Source organism: Ornithodoros turicata, chromosome 9 (assembly GCF_037126465.1).
Source record: "Ornithodoros turicata isolate Travis chromosome 9, ASM3712646v1, whole genome shotgun sequence".
Lineage (NCBI taxonomy): Eukaryota > Metazoa > Arthropoda > Arachnida > Ixodida > Argasidae > Ornithodoros > Ornithodoros turicata.
The window spans coordinates 7,864,897-7,877,844 of NC_088209.1; the positions used below are offsets into that span (position 1 = coordinate 7,864,897).

The 12,948-nt window shown below is 45.4% G+C and overlaps 1 long non-coding RNA gene across 1 annotated transcript in view; it reads left to right on the forward strand.

Moving 5' to 3' along the window:
• Positions 1-3,260: 3,260 nt before the first annotated feature.
• Positions 3,261-12,948, forward strand: part of LOC135369263 (uncharacterized) — a 33,573-nt gene continuing 23,885 nt past the window's right edge. Inside the window, exons 1-2 of the long non-coding RNA XR_010415034.1 lie at positions 3,261-3,433; positions 6,127-6,279. This is a non-coding gene — a long non-coding RNA (uncharacterized LOC135369263). The remainder of the gene's footprint in view (positions 3,434-6,126; positions 6,280-12,948) is intronic.

The window sequence follows — 12,948 nt, forward strand, 5'->3', positions numbered from 1 at the left end:
ATTTTGGTCATAAAGCAAATTGTCATACTAACGAGAAACACACAATCCGCTGACCTCAGAGACCGCTTCTTTCCGGCCATTCTTAGGTGCACAACAGCAGCAGCGGCACAGTGTGACCTGGTCCCGTGGTCACTGTTGTTTTAAGCACTACAGTGCTTTGGTTGTTCGAAATGCGCTACGATAATTCCGAGGTCAACAACATCAGGAGTCATCACAAGCCTAGGTGCCCTACTTGAACACGTGTCACGCTCTGCCTGAGGCATGTGTGTATAGCCTCTCCCTGGGATTACTCTGCGGGTCATGTGACGTGGTCATAATAACGAGAAGATAATACTTGTGTTTGATCCAACTTGTGACAAAAATCTCAGTCATAGTCGGATAAGCGGATTGTCATGCCAACGAGATTGATTTACATGGCGGTGGATCGGTTCCCAAGGAAAACGGTCATAAAGTGAGTATGTCATATTATCGGGGGTCGTATTAACGAGGGTTCACTGTATTGCAATTGATTTCATATCGGAAAAAGTGATACATATTAATATCTAAGCAAATATATGTTAGCATTTAGCTGGGACGCCCTGTATATCTTGTCTAAAAATCCGCTATCAGGAATTCACCCCACAGCTTGACTGGATTGCGACGACTGTCCAAGTCGTTTTAGCGAACAAAAGACCCAATTTAGCGATTGTTATGTTTAGAAACTGAATCCAAAACGCTGTCCGAGGCATGATCGGGTTAGGTGAAGTTCGGCGTGTGCCCCCCTTCCCCCCAGAGTAGCGAAGTTAAAATTCCGAAATTGGAATGCTTCCGAAGTGATGCCCCGTCTTTAGCGCACTGGAACGGAATGGGAATAGAGTTGAGTCACCAGCTGTTGGGAATGGAATTTGAATGGAATTATACCTCTTTCGGGCCGGAATGCAATCGCCAGCGAATGGTGTTAAATTTCTCGCCTCCAGCACGCTGGGTTTTGAGCGGAGGCCACTCAAACTAAGTGTCTGGCAACCATCCGTTGGAGACAAAGGAACATAAAAAAAAATGCAGTATACGATTTGTTGGCTGGCTGAAGCGTTCGCGGTTGGTGGGATATATAGTATCCCGTTACATTATTCTTTTTTTTTTTTTTTTGCACTTATCAGTGTACCAGTTAACAACTTATAGTGCACCACGTTAGCTTCGGAGTGGGAATGTCCTGTTCTTGGGTGGAATGAGGATGAGCCTCACGTCTTCATTCCGAGGAATTAAAAGGAATGGAATTTCGACTCGCGGCCACTCCTCGGAATGGAATTGAAATTGAATGGATCGACCCATTCCGCAACACTGGCCCCATCTTTCATCGGGTTACTCCAAATCCGCCATGGGCATTTTCCTGTACATGACGTGCGTGAATTTTAGACGGCCTATTTTCCAGTGATGGCCAGTAGTTAACTACATGTAGTTAAACTACTAGTTAAACTACCTGATTGTAGTTAAAAAGTAGTTATGAACCACTTGCAGAAATGTAGTGGCGACTACTAGTTAAACTACTATTTCAAGTAGTTAACTACAGTAGTTAGGTTACTGAAGGCGCCAACTACTTCCGATTTTGCCGCAAGTTTTACGGCACGATTGTGCTTCCTACTTTTACCTTGAGCTACTTGTTTGATGAGAACGGAGGTGCAGAGCAATTGTATCGTGCGTGTGTACTAAATCTTCACTTTTAATGCTTGTCAAGGGGAGCCTCACTTGCTGCAAAATAATTCTGCAACTTAGTTTATCGCATAGGCACAGAAAGAATTTCGCCGCAAGCCTTGTATTTGACGATCGTAGCAACGGCTTGAGCCAAAGTTTATCATTGCTCGTGATTCATATTTAGGTGTCCAAGAACACTACAAGGGATTGGTGTTGATGGACAACATTAAGTAGTTATGGATGTAGTTAAACTACATTGCAGTAGTTAAAAAAGTAGTTTTAACTACTCCCCTGAAAAGTAGTTGAACTACTAGTTAAACTACTCAATCGCAAAGTAGTTAGTAGTTATAGTTAAACTACTGTAGAAGTAGTTAGTGGCCATCACTGCTATTTTCTATGGGGGACAACGAAACGTTTATCTGTAACAGCTTGTATTGCAGCGCAGGTTTCTGTATGAGCGTGGATTTTGATATCCAGAATTTCGAAATAGGGCATATCGAGGGCTTCCCAATGTGGGTTTATATTGGGATTTTCTCTTTTTATCTCACGGATTAAATACGTAGCGCAGGGCCGGCGACGTTTTTACATCCTGTAGGACGCCGTCCTCATGGTAAGGCACCGTTACCAATGGGGTAGGGTAGGGTTTCTTCCCTGGCGATTAAGAACTCCACGCTCGTTATCATTTGAAAAAACCTGTTGTTCGTGCATTATATGGAATGTGCTTGCAACGACCCATGGAATACTGCTCTCGTTTCAGGATCAGTATAAAGATCCTCTCAAGTCACCCTTCAAGGGGCAGTAAAATGCAAAAAAAAAAAAAAAACTTGCTCTCAAATGAAAGTCCGTGTTCGAATAAGTATAACGAAGGTAAAATTTCTTCACACAGCGCCACCGTGTAGAAGAGAAATGCGAGAGAAAACAGAGCTGTCTTTGGCGCCAACGAATGGGATCCGCAGGAGGCAAAGATTGGCGGCGTCCAATAGGCCATTTGCAAAAGTTCCAGGGACCTGCGCGCGCCCTGGGAGGGCATGCCGGGAAATGCTGTGCAAAACGACACCGACAATGCACCCGTACGACGACGACGACGATCGGAGACGATAGCAAATCGCCGTCGTTTTGCACAGCATTTCCCGGCATGTCCTCCCAGGGCGCGCGCTGCTCCCTGGAACTTTTTCAAATGGCCTATTAGGCAGCAGGAGAAGCACGCCGACCTATCATGGCCTGTGAGGCCGACAACGGCAAGCCCTATCACCACCACCACCACCACCACCACCACCTATCATGGCCTTGTGGATCGTAGAGTACTGTATATGCGAGGCATGATGCACACTGCTAAAAACACCCATGCACGAGCTGAAAGCACATTCACTGCTTAGTGGCGAAGCAAGAAAGAGCCCGGTATAATCTCGATTGTAGCTCCGTATCGGAATCAAAGTTTGGCTTGTGATAACAGGCGCGAAATTAACGAGCGAACATAATTTGAAGTGAACTTGTTTTCGCATTTTAGTGCCCCTTTAAGTGCTTGTATGTGCATATAAAACATGATGTGCGTTGCATAACATTATGTTTCCAGTCTGTTTCACTCTTGCAGAAGATGATCGTGGAGGCTCCGGAAAGTCAAGTAGTTGGCTACGTGCAGGAGAACTGCAGCATCTTTCGCTCCTTATTTACTATCCTCGATGCCCATAAAGAGCCTGTGCTTAAAGTGGGCGGCGTCAAAACCTGGTCAATTCTTCCCTGCTGTCCAGCGAAAAAAGCTTTCGGGGTACTGTTCTTTCGTACAATTGGTGTGCGTGTGATTTGGTTGCAAGGGTGAAGGTAAAGAAATGGGCGATTAATGTAATTAATGCGGCAGAAATGCGTCAGGATTAGACGTATTCTCCTACATGTTTTTGCGCGTTTTTTTTCCTTTTATGTGTTCTCTTGCGCTTTATATCTTTTATCGGATGTTGCCTTTATGTGTTCCCTTATCACCCCACCACGACGACCACAAACAGCACCACATACCACTACCACCACCAACTATCTAAATCTGCTATCTGCTTCTCTTCTCATATCTAACACCCTACGTGTCAAATAGAGGGTTCATATCTATCCGTCAGACTGACGCTTCATATAGATGGACGGGTCGCCATGTTCCAGCTTGGGGGTTTTAATGGGAACGTATGAAAACTTGATTTATTTTTAATTTATCATTCCTGGATTTATATGTCCCGAGACAGCTGCGACACAACAGCAGTCGGTCTGTGACCGGTCGTTGCGCGAATCGTTCGAATCCCCCCTTGGGAATAACAATAAAGTGAAAACGCTTATTTGCAACTGCCGAGATCGTGAATTCAACGCATTTTATTATTTTATTGACCTTTGGAGGGACTTTATTTCCACTATATACTGTCTAACCCCCCCCCCCCCTTCCAGGGCCTGCCGTCCGGCACTATCTCCGTCCAGAGCGCCCGAGGCATCTCTCGCTCTCACCTCCCCCTCTATTAGAACGGCTCTGCTTCCTGACTTACGCCATTCTACTGAAGGAAATTTCTTCGTGTAAATTTATAGGAAAAGTGCCGTTGGGGACACGGTTGTCTAAAATATCCACCCCGTGGCGGAGTCATCCCCTATCGGTGATGTCGCGCACGAAGGAACTATACCAATGCCTTCCTCGAGGGGAGGCCGTGCTGAACTGCTCTCCCAGCAGACGGCACTGTGAATGCGATGGTACTAGAGTCACTGTACCCGGGGCGAAGAGTATCGCATCCGCTTTCGCCGTGCCGCCGCCTTGCTCATTCGCCGAGGCGCGTCACGTGGTGCGTTTTCCTCCTCTGCTCCCAACCTCCCGCCGGGTCTACGGGGAACGCAATAGCTGGGACGCATGTGCGCGTACGCTCGTGCGCCGCTCTTGTTTTTTTTTACGTGAAATGGATCTCAGAGCTGAGGAACTACGAACAACCATGTCTGGATGTTGTGCTGCAACGGGACAGAGTCAGGCAAACCATTTTTCTGCATTCCGGAGGGCAAAAGTAACGAGACGCGTAGATCGGCGCAGAACCTGCCGGAAGAACTTCGCGCCTACGAATAACACACGCTTGAGCGAGGTAAATTTCGTGGCGTGTTTATTTTTCATTGCAGAACCTTTGCACACAGTATTGAATAACAGTTCAACTATGCGGAGAACAGCCGGGCGTATCAAGGTAGTGCTTGTTGGATCTTGCCATTGCGTTCCTTTTCCTGCGGCGCTAACAAGACGCCACTAGCAGGGCCACTTCACACGCGACGACTTCGAGGACAAGGAGATTCGAAAGAAGTTGAAGTGGACGGCAGTCCCAAGCAGTTTTGCATACCGGACACCTAGGAGGCTGAGGAAGGCCCCTATCCCCCGTTCTTCGCACGCAGAGTTCTCCGAGGAGTCACCAAAAGACTTGCACACTGAAGTTGATGACAACCTAATGTAAGATCAAGGGGCAGTGGAGGATGGTAACGCGTCGAAATATATGTAGATATCCACTATGAAAATTATTGAGTTACTCTTCCCCCGGTACAGTGACTCTAATGGTACTCTCTCCCGACAGGTGGCGCTGTGCGGCCTTACCTCGGATAATGTAATAGTATAATTCCCTTGTGGGCGATGTGACCGATAGGGCGACTGCTCGGCCGAAGGCCTGAGATTTTAAGCAACCATGTCCCCAACAATACACGAGGTTACGCACATTTACAGGGCAACACCAAACTGTACATTAGAAGTGAACAAGCCCTTCTTTGCACTAGAAGGTTTTGTAGAAATAGAGGGTGTGGTGCACAGACCCCTTCAAAATTGATGCCGTTCTTCCGAAGCTTTGGCAGCGTGATTGTAAAAGATGTGAGGAATCATCAGCAATGCTAGGTCGCTCGAGAGGCTCCTAGGTAGCCAAACCATCCGCGTAGCGTAGCGTCCTCTGCTTGTTCACTGTCAATTCACTTCAATCGCCAACAGTCGTGCTTGGTGACTTCAGTGCTCATCATATGGATTAGGCACGCCGCACGGCGGCCGGCCAGAGAAGGAAGTTGTTGGAAGGAATGGAGAATGCTGACATGTGCCTACTTGACAATCGACAGCCAACTTATATGCGATCACCGCCCGCGATATATGCTCGAGGTAGTGGATACTTCGCGGTGCTCTGCGGACATAATTCGCCACTTATCGTGCGCTACCGATGTCGACACCCGAGGGATGTCCCACCTAAATGCAAACATATGTTTTAAGAGTGAAACATCTATTTTTCCGAGACTAAATCAATTTCAATATAGCATATGCCGAAAAGCATTCCTTATTTTTGGCGGTTCGTTACCCTGGTTAAAACTCATTTCTGCAATGTTCCTACTGTGTACTACGTGCAGCGATGAATCGGGGCCCTTGGTCTGTAGTCGAATAAAGAACAAATACACCTTGTATGGGCCCCTGCTAATAACATGCATTTTGTCTTCCAGATTGAAACTAAAGACCGATCCCATGTGATTGGATATATAATCTTCGATTCTGTGCCAGAAGTGGCGAAACGTTTGCAGCGTTTCATAGTCGCCTATCCCAAGGACCTCGACGTTGGAGTTAAAGCCACTCTCATTGGCTGCGCAATGCTGCTAGTAGGCATATCTTTTGTCTCAAATCATAGAGCTGATAACGTGAATAGTTATAGCTCGAGAGGGGATTTCCAGTCATATGCCTTTCCTTCGGGTGATACACAGATGCTGCCTTCGAATCAAATAAGTGCCGGTCAAGTCTGGGGGGACCCACTAGAACCATCATATTAATAGTAGTAATCACTGACCACCAGTACCATAAAACATTAAATTTGCAATTAGCATCCCTACAGTACTCAGGACCATCCACTCAATCATCACACTAATTGGTAAGCATCTAATTCATTCCAGGACCATCCTGGATATTTTCTGATACTTGTGGTCATAAAAATATGTGCAAAAATACTCCAAAAGCCGGGAGACGACACTCTACTTTTTGTCCAGTTATAAAAATATATAGAAATATAGTGGACAGAAACAATTTATTTAAAATGAACGATGTCATCTCGAAGAAGGCGGCCAAGACCTGACCCTGACCATTGCTGTGTCAACGGTTGTGGAAACAGGTGACTACCTAGTTGCAAGGCATTACGTCAGGTGGTGGCACAGTTCTTCTTCTGACCCCCAGTTCCAGTTCTGAATAACGTGGGACGTCATGTGTGATGTCATCACAACGTGTCTTTGTACGTTAGGAGAGCTCTGGACAAGCAGAGAGAAAAACACATAATCGAGACCGACGAATGCAAACACGTGATGATGTGAAAGAAACAACGAACTATGTTTACAATGGGCACTATCAATACTGCAAAATTAGGGACTGCTTATTTCACCATATGAGCAACAATTTCAGCATATTGAGCAATGCAAATACTGACACTCAACCACATCTAACAAACAAAGAAACCCACTTCCCCTGATCGAATATGATTCAGCTTTACCAAGCGACACGAACGCGTTCTGCATATAAAAGCAGTGAGAGAAGTAAAGAGCAGGGAAAAAGTACACACACTATTGCCCGAATAGCTATGACTGCACAAACCAAAGATACGCTGATAAACTGAGAACATCCCACCAATTTCTGTCATCGGAAAATTCATGCATAATGTGGGAAAGACACCACAGTTTCCCAAGCGAGCACAGAAAGTCACTACTACCTGAACAGCATATGATAAGCGCTGAATTTTTACTGGTAAGAATTGAATAGGGGAGGCACTGCTAAACAAGTTGTGACATGCGACATCACATACAGAACGCTGCTGATCGGGGAAAGGTTTACGCCAGCAACAGAAAGTTATTGAGCGTACACAGTGCATATTTTTCTGTGTAAATTAAGCGTAGGTCGCTACTCGCTGCCTGGAAAATGGCGTACAAATTCCCTTAAGTCAGCAGGAAAACTGCTATTCGAACAGCACTCCAAATTTCTACCAAGGAACCAACAGTGTATCGTCACTTGCGACTGCTCTACCTCCTCAGGCGCACATCACAGACTCTATGTCTTTGTGAATATATGCTGCAGGTACTCTAAGAGAGATTTATCACAAAAATAATCATCTGCTGCACGTAGAGAGAATTATGCGAAATGGATGTCGTAGAACCGCCGATGCGGATCTTCGAGGGACCTGTGGAGGATCTCTATTCGGGCCCCATAGGTATCGTGCGCTCATGGAAATATTGTAATTTTAATCATGAGATAAACACAAGGATGCAAGTGTGGACCTAAAATCCTTTATTTCTGTGTGGACTTTATTTACATGTCCATTCGTACATGCCTGCCGGCACATAAGCCGTACAAATAATGAAAGAACGTGACAAGGTGGCATATCTAGATCATTCCCGTTCATACAGATGTTGATCACAATATCGGCAGTTATGTAAATAAGGAAAAAAACATACATGATACTAGCCACGTAATTAGTTGGCATCTTGCAATGGAACCGACGCAACTGTATCCTCAAGCGCCTTCACGCCTTATGGCAACTAGTGTCTTCATGTTGTTCCTTTCTGTGTCTTCCAGCCTCTGGAACTCACTGGCCAAGTTCTGCCAACGAGGCACGACAGACATAATACCGGCATTATCAGCCGCTGCCTAGGGCACCGCGACAATAAAAGCGCTTAAAGGAGGCAAACACAGATGACACAACATAGAGCACGTTCAATAAAACATCCATTTGGCCTTGGTGGTACATTTCGGTGACGATAAAAGCGCTAAGAGGAGACATTTTTTTTCGAGAGCTTTTATCTTCACGGAAATTTACCAATAAGCCCAAATGGATGTTTTACTGCCTAGGGCACATGTGCATACCAGCGTTTGGCTATAAATCCCATTTACCTAGTATTTGTACTTGTAACGCATTGACAGTAAATAATTCCAAGACTGTTCATACAGAAAACATCCCACACTCTCTGGGAGACGCTGAGACACACACAGCAATGAATGGCCGATGCTGAGTGGTATAGCCGCTTATGCATGAAAGATTTCAAGAACACAGTGAGTGGACCAGAAAATAAAAGCAGCACACACGTGTTAATGCGCCTATATTACAAGCTCAGCTAAGGTCGATTGTATTTTTTTTTCACTCGCCAGTGGTCAAAAGTGAGCTGAACAACGTTGAACAACCAAGGAGTCCAAAACTCGAGTGCTAACAACCAAAGGCACCACGGCCGCTTACCTGTATTTCGGTCATAGATAGTGACCCCCGATGATGAATCCGTTACCTACAAGCAGGGGTCGAAACCGGAACTGAAGCGTAACCGAAAACCGCAAAAAAACGTTACTTTTTGCCCGAACCGAACCGTAAACATTTTTTCGCTTCCCTTGAACGAACCGGAACTGAACCGAAAAAATGAGATTCGGTACGCCTATACCTTCCCACTCGACTGCCGCGCTCCAGCTGCCTACATCGCTCGAAATCTTGCCGAATTCATAGAGCTGACAAATTGATAAACCAAGAAGTGGTGGTACATGCACCTCCTACAGCCTCACCTGCAAAAGGTTCACGACACCTCTTTTTATTTTTGTGACTCTAGGTGTAAAGATGCGCTACGCGACAGCTACACTTTGCATTGTTCCCTTGGCTATACTTGCATTCATTCAGCCTCGCAGTGTGAAGGTGACATAAGTTTTAATAGTTCACAGAGTAACATCCGCAAGCAATGCAGACCTCTAGCCACTACGGGAAAGAGGTTGGCATGTGGTCCAGACCCTGAGCATCGAGGAAGGAAACACAGGAGCGGCAACCTTTTTTAAACTGGTAGCAGCGTGTCAGCCTGCGCAAGGGACTTTGGGATACGCGTCCGTTCTACTACATGTCCGTTTTCTTCTCTTTTTTTTTTCTTTCTTGAGAAAGTGGCGATAGCCTTTTGCAGTGGAGTTCGATGGTATGCTAGCGATGTGATGTGATAAAGAAAAAATGGGGATGTGAGTTTCGACCAAGTCGAACTGGCTACTCCAGTACACTCACATGTCACAAAGTACAAACAGATGATGAGCTGTACGCCATTTCCCAGCACTTTTTGGTGCAGTAAGAGATCAACTGCTGTGAACTGCATGGTTCTTTGTACCTATGAAGTGTAGAGGCGAGGGAGTAAGATGAAGAAAGAAGGAGCAAGCCATAGCCGGAATCTGATATTAATTCTCACATCAGGTAGACTGACTAGCACAGCCATACGTAATTCGGTTCAAACCGTTATTTTGGTTGCGTTGAACCGGAACCGAACCAATAGCTTTGAACCGGAACTCGAACCGAACCCCAAAAAATAACAGTTTCAAGCCCTGCCTACAGTGCAATTCCATAGTAACTTTAACCAGAACTCGACAACTCAACTTTCCATCTTGCTTCGCGATGTCAATGCCAATCGGTCGAGCCGACTGAGAGCGAGCGGGTCGTTTGACCAAAATCACGCATCCTACAACTAATGCACATGCGCGATAGTCGGATCGGACGTTTCATACGGGCTAAAATGTCGCTGGTTCCCCTAATGACAACGGAATTGCGGCAGGTCAATTAAAAAACAGTGTTTGTAGGAAGGGATGGCTCTTCTGTGAAGTTAGGTGCTTTCAAGTTGCTGCAAGCATTGTGAGTTGCTGTGGTCACGGAAGTGTCTCATTCCTTTGTATTCTCGGAGCGGGTTGGAAATTTTTGGTTCATAAAATATTGTGATCCCAATGAAGGCTTCTGAGGGATCTTTGGCATTGGCAGTTACGTGGTACCGATTGTGTGCTTCAGTGCCTATCATAAGACATCTCAGCAGGACGAGTGCAACACCTGCTCCTAGAGGGTGGAGGGCTTTCGTAAAGCCCTTCATAACACCACTTCGTATCCAGATCGGTGCCGACTGTACACGCTGCTTCCTGGTTCCCTCAGCAAGAAAGATATTCAGCGCTTGGTCCCAGAATCCACGAAGCATGTGATTGAAAAAGCGCGCACGCTGAAGGCTGGAGTCTGGGCTGTTCCAGCCATCTACGCGGGAAAGAAGGATAAAAAGGAAGATGTGGACGTTCCTTTGAAGTATTACGCAAACGACAACTATAGATGCTCTGTGCAAAGCCCGAACGTGTAGGATGTCCTCACGGTAGTGATCAACGACGAAAAAGGTCGAAGTTGTGAGGCGTTTCATGACGCGAACAGTGCGTGAAGCGTACCAACTTTTCAAAGATGAAAACCCAGGTGCCCAGATACCTGTAAAGGGTACACGCACGATTTATTTTTTATTAATTCCGTGTTAGCGCCGCGAACCAACTGTGGCTATGAGCGGCGTGCACGCACGATAGATATATCAAATAAAAGAGCATTGAAAGATCAGTAGACTGATACCAAGTACGGTAATGACGGACATCTACAGCCATGGATACCACGCGTTGAAGTGGGAACAAAACTGTGCTCTAGATCATGTTCTCCATTTTTTTATATCACAGAGCGCTCGGGCTGCTGGTCTATAGGTATGCTAAAGTCTAAAACAATTGCAGAACAATACCCCTTAAAACTCTGGAGATATACACGTGCAAAAACGGCAAAAGCGAAACACTCGTATTCAGGGCCACATCTTCTTTATCTCTCATCTCATTTATCTCTCTCTTTATCTTATCCTCTCACGTATCTTTTTCTTTTTTTCTTTGCACAAAAACTGTTTGGTAGAAATAATTCATTTGGCCGCTTTTGATCATCATATACAGGGTGTCCACGCTAACTGTGAACATATTTTTTAAAAAAAGTGTATAACACTTTTTTTCAAGATGAAATCATTGCAATATAGCATATGCTGAAGGGCACTCCCTAGCAGGGCATTAGCAAAGTCGAAAGGCAATGTCTTAATTAACTTTCATTAATTAAGTTTTTAATTATAAAAGCTACAAAGTTGTCCCAATGAGAACATATGTTCCTTTCGGTCACCTGATATCGTAGCCGTTTTCAGAACAAAAATCCGTTCGATAGATCGCCAGCAAAATTTAGTGAAGGAACGCCTTTTTTTGCTTTATTTTGTTCATTGCGCATCTTCGGAGACGCGTATTTGCTTCATCCCCAACGGAAGAGTTGGAAGGAGCACAGTGCCGCCTCATGCGACGAAGATTAGCTTTAACTTGCGGAAAAAAAACAAAAACAAATGTTTCAGGTGACTCTATCGGAACTGGTTTTATCTTGGGTTGCATTTTCTGTTTCCTTTTAATCTTTTTCCAGGACGCGACAGGCGATAGTGTGCTCTTTCTCCCTCTCACATTGGGGGTGAAAGAAAGACGCGTCTTCTAAGAAGCGCAATGAACAAAATGAAGAAAAAATGGCGTTCCTTCACGAATTTTTTGCGGGCGATCTATCGAACGGATTTTTGTTCTGAAAACGGCTACGATATCAGGTGACCGAAAGGAACAGATGTTCTCATTGGGACGACTTTGTAGCTTTTATAATTAAAAACTTAATTAATGAAAGTTAATTAAGACATTGCCTTTGGACTTTGCTAATGCCCTGCTAGGGAGTGCTTTTCAGCATATGCTATACATGAATTTTCTGTGGGCGTCGCCATTTTGGCAGCGCAGCGCCGTCTAGCGTGCGAAGGGGCGTCGGCGCCATGCTGGCTTGTGCGGATAAATGGGAAAGCCTTTGCGTGCTGTGGGTTGCTGCACGTATCGACGTGTTTGCCAGTTCGACTAGCAGCTTCTTGGATTGTGCCTTTGCGTGGAGTTTTCCGTGAGACAGAGAGAGAAGAAAAAACTGTCAAAACGGTGACTGTTGTCTATGCCAGCTTAGAATGAATAATACAGACGTATCGGCCGGAGCCGACACAGGCGAAGGAAGAAGATCTGTCCAACCAACAATATGCATTGGAGGTGAGCGTTTATTCCTTTCTTCGTATTGAATGCTTGTCATATTTGTTATCTCTTCATCATATTGGCGGAACACTGTGCGCCGCTAGTTTTCGTTTCTTTCGTTCAGGCTACGTTCGCGCAATGGTGCACCACGCAAACTTGACGGCATAAGACGCCTGGGTCTCTCTGGGAGGTTCAGCCCAAAGCACTATTGTTAGAGGATGTGCAGATGGAAATTATTCCATTTATTATTCAGGAAAAGCTTATGGGAATGCTGTTTTTATTTTAACTTGAGGCGGTTGTTTGTACAGTTGCCATTTGTGACAAAGCCATGCACATATGAGCCCCAATATCGTATGCCACATGTGTGTGAATACTGCGTGTGAACGTGCCTGTTCTATCTTGCGCAGATAAGCACCTTTACTGATTGCGAT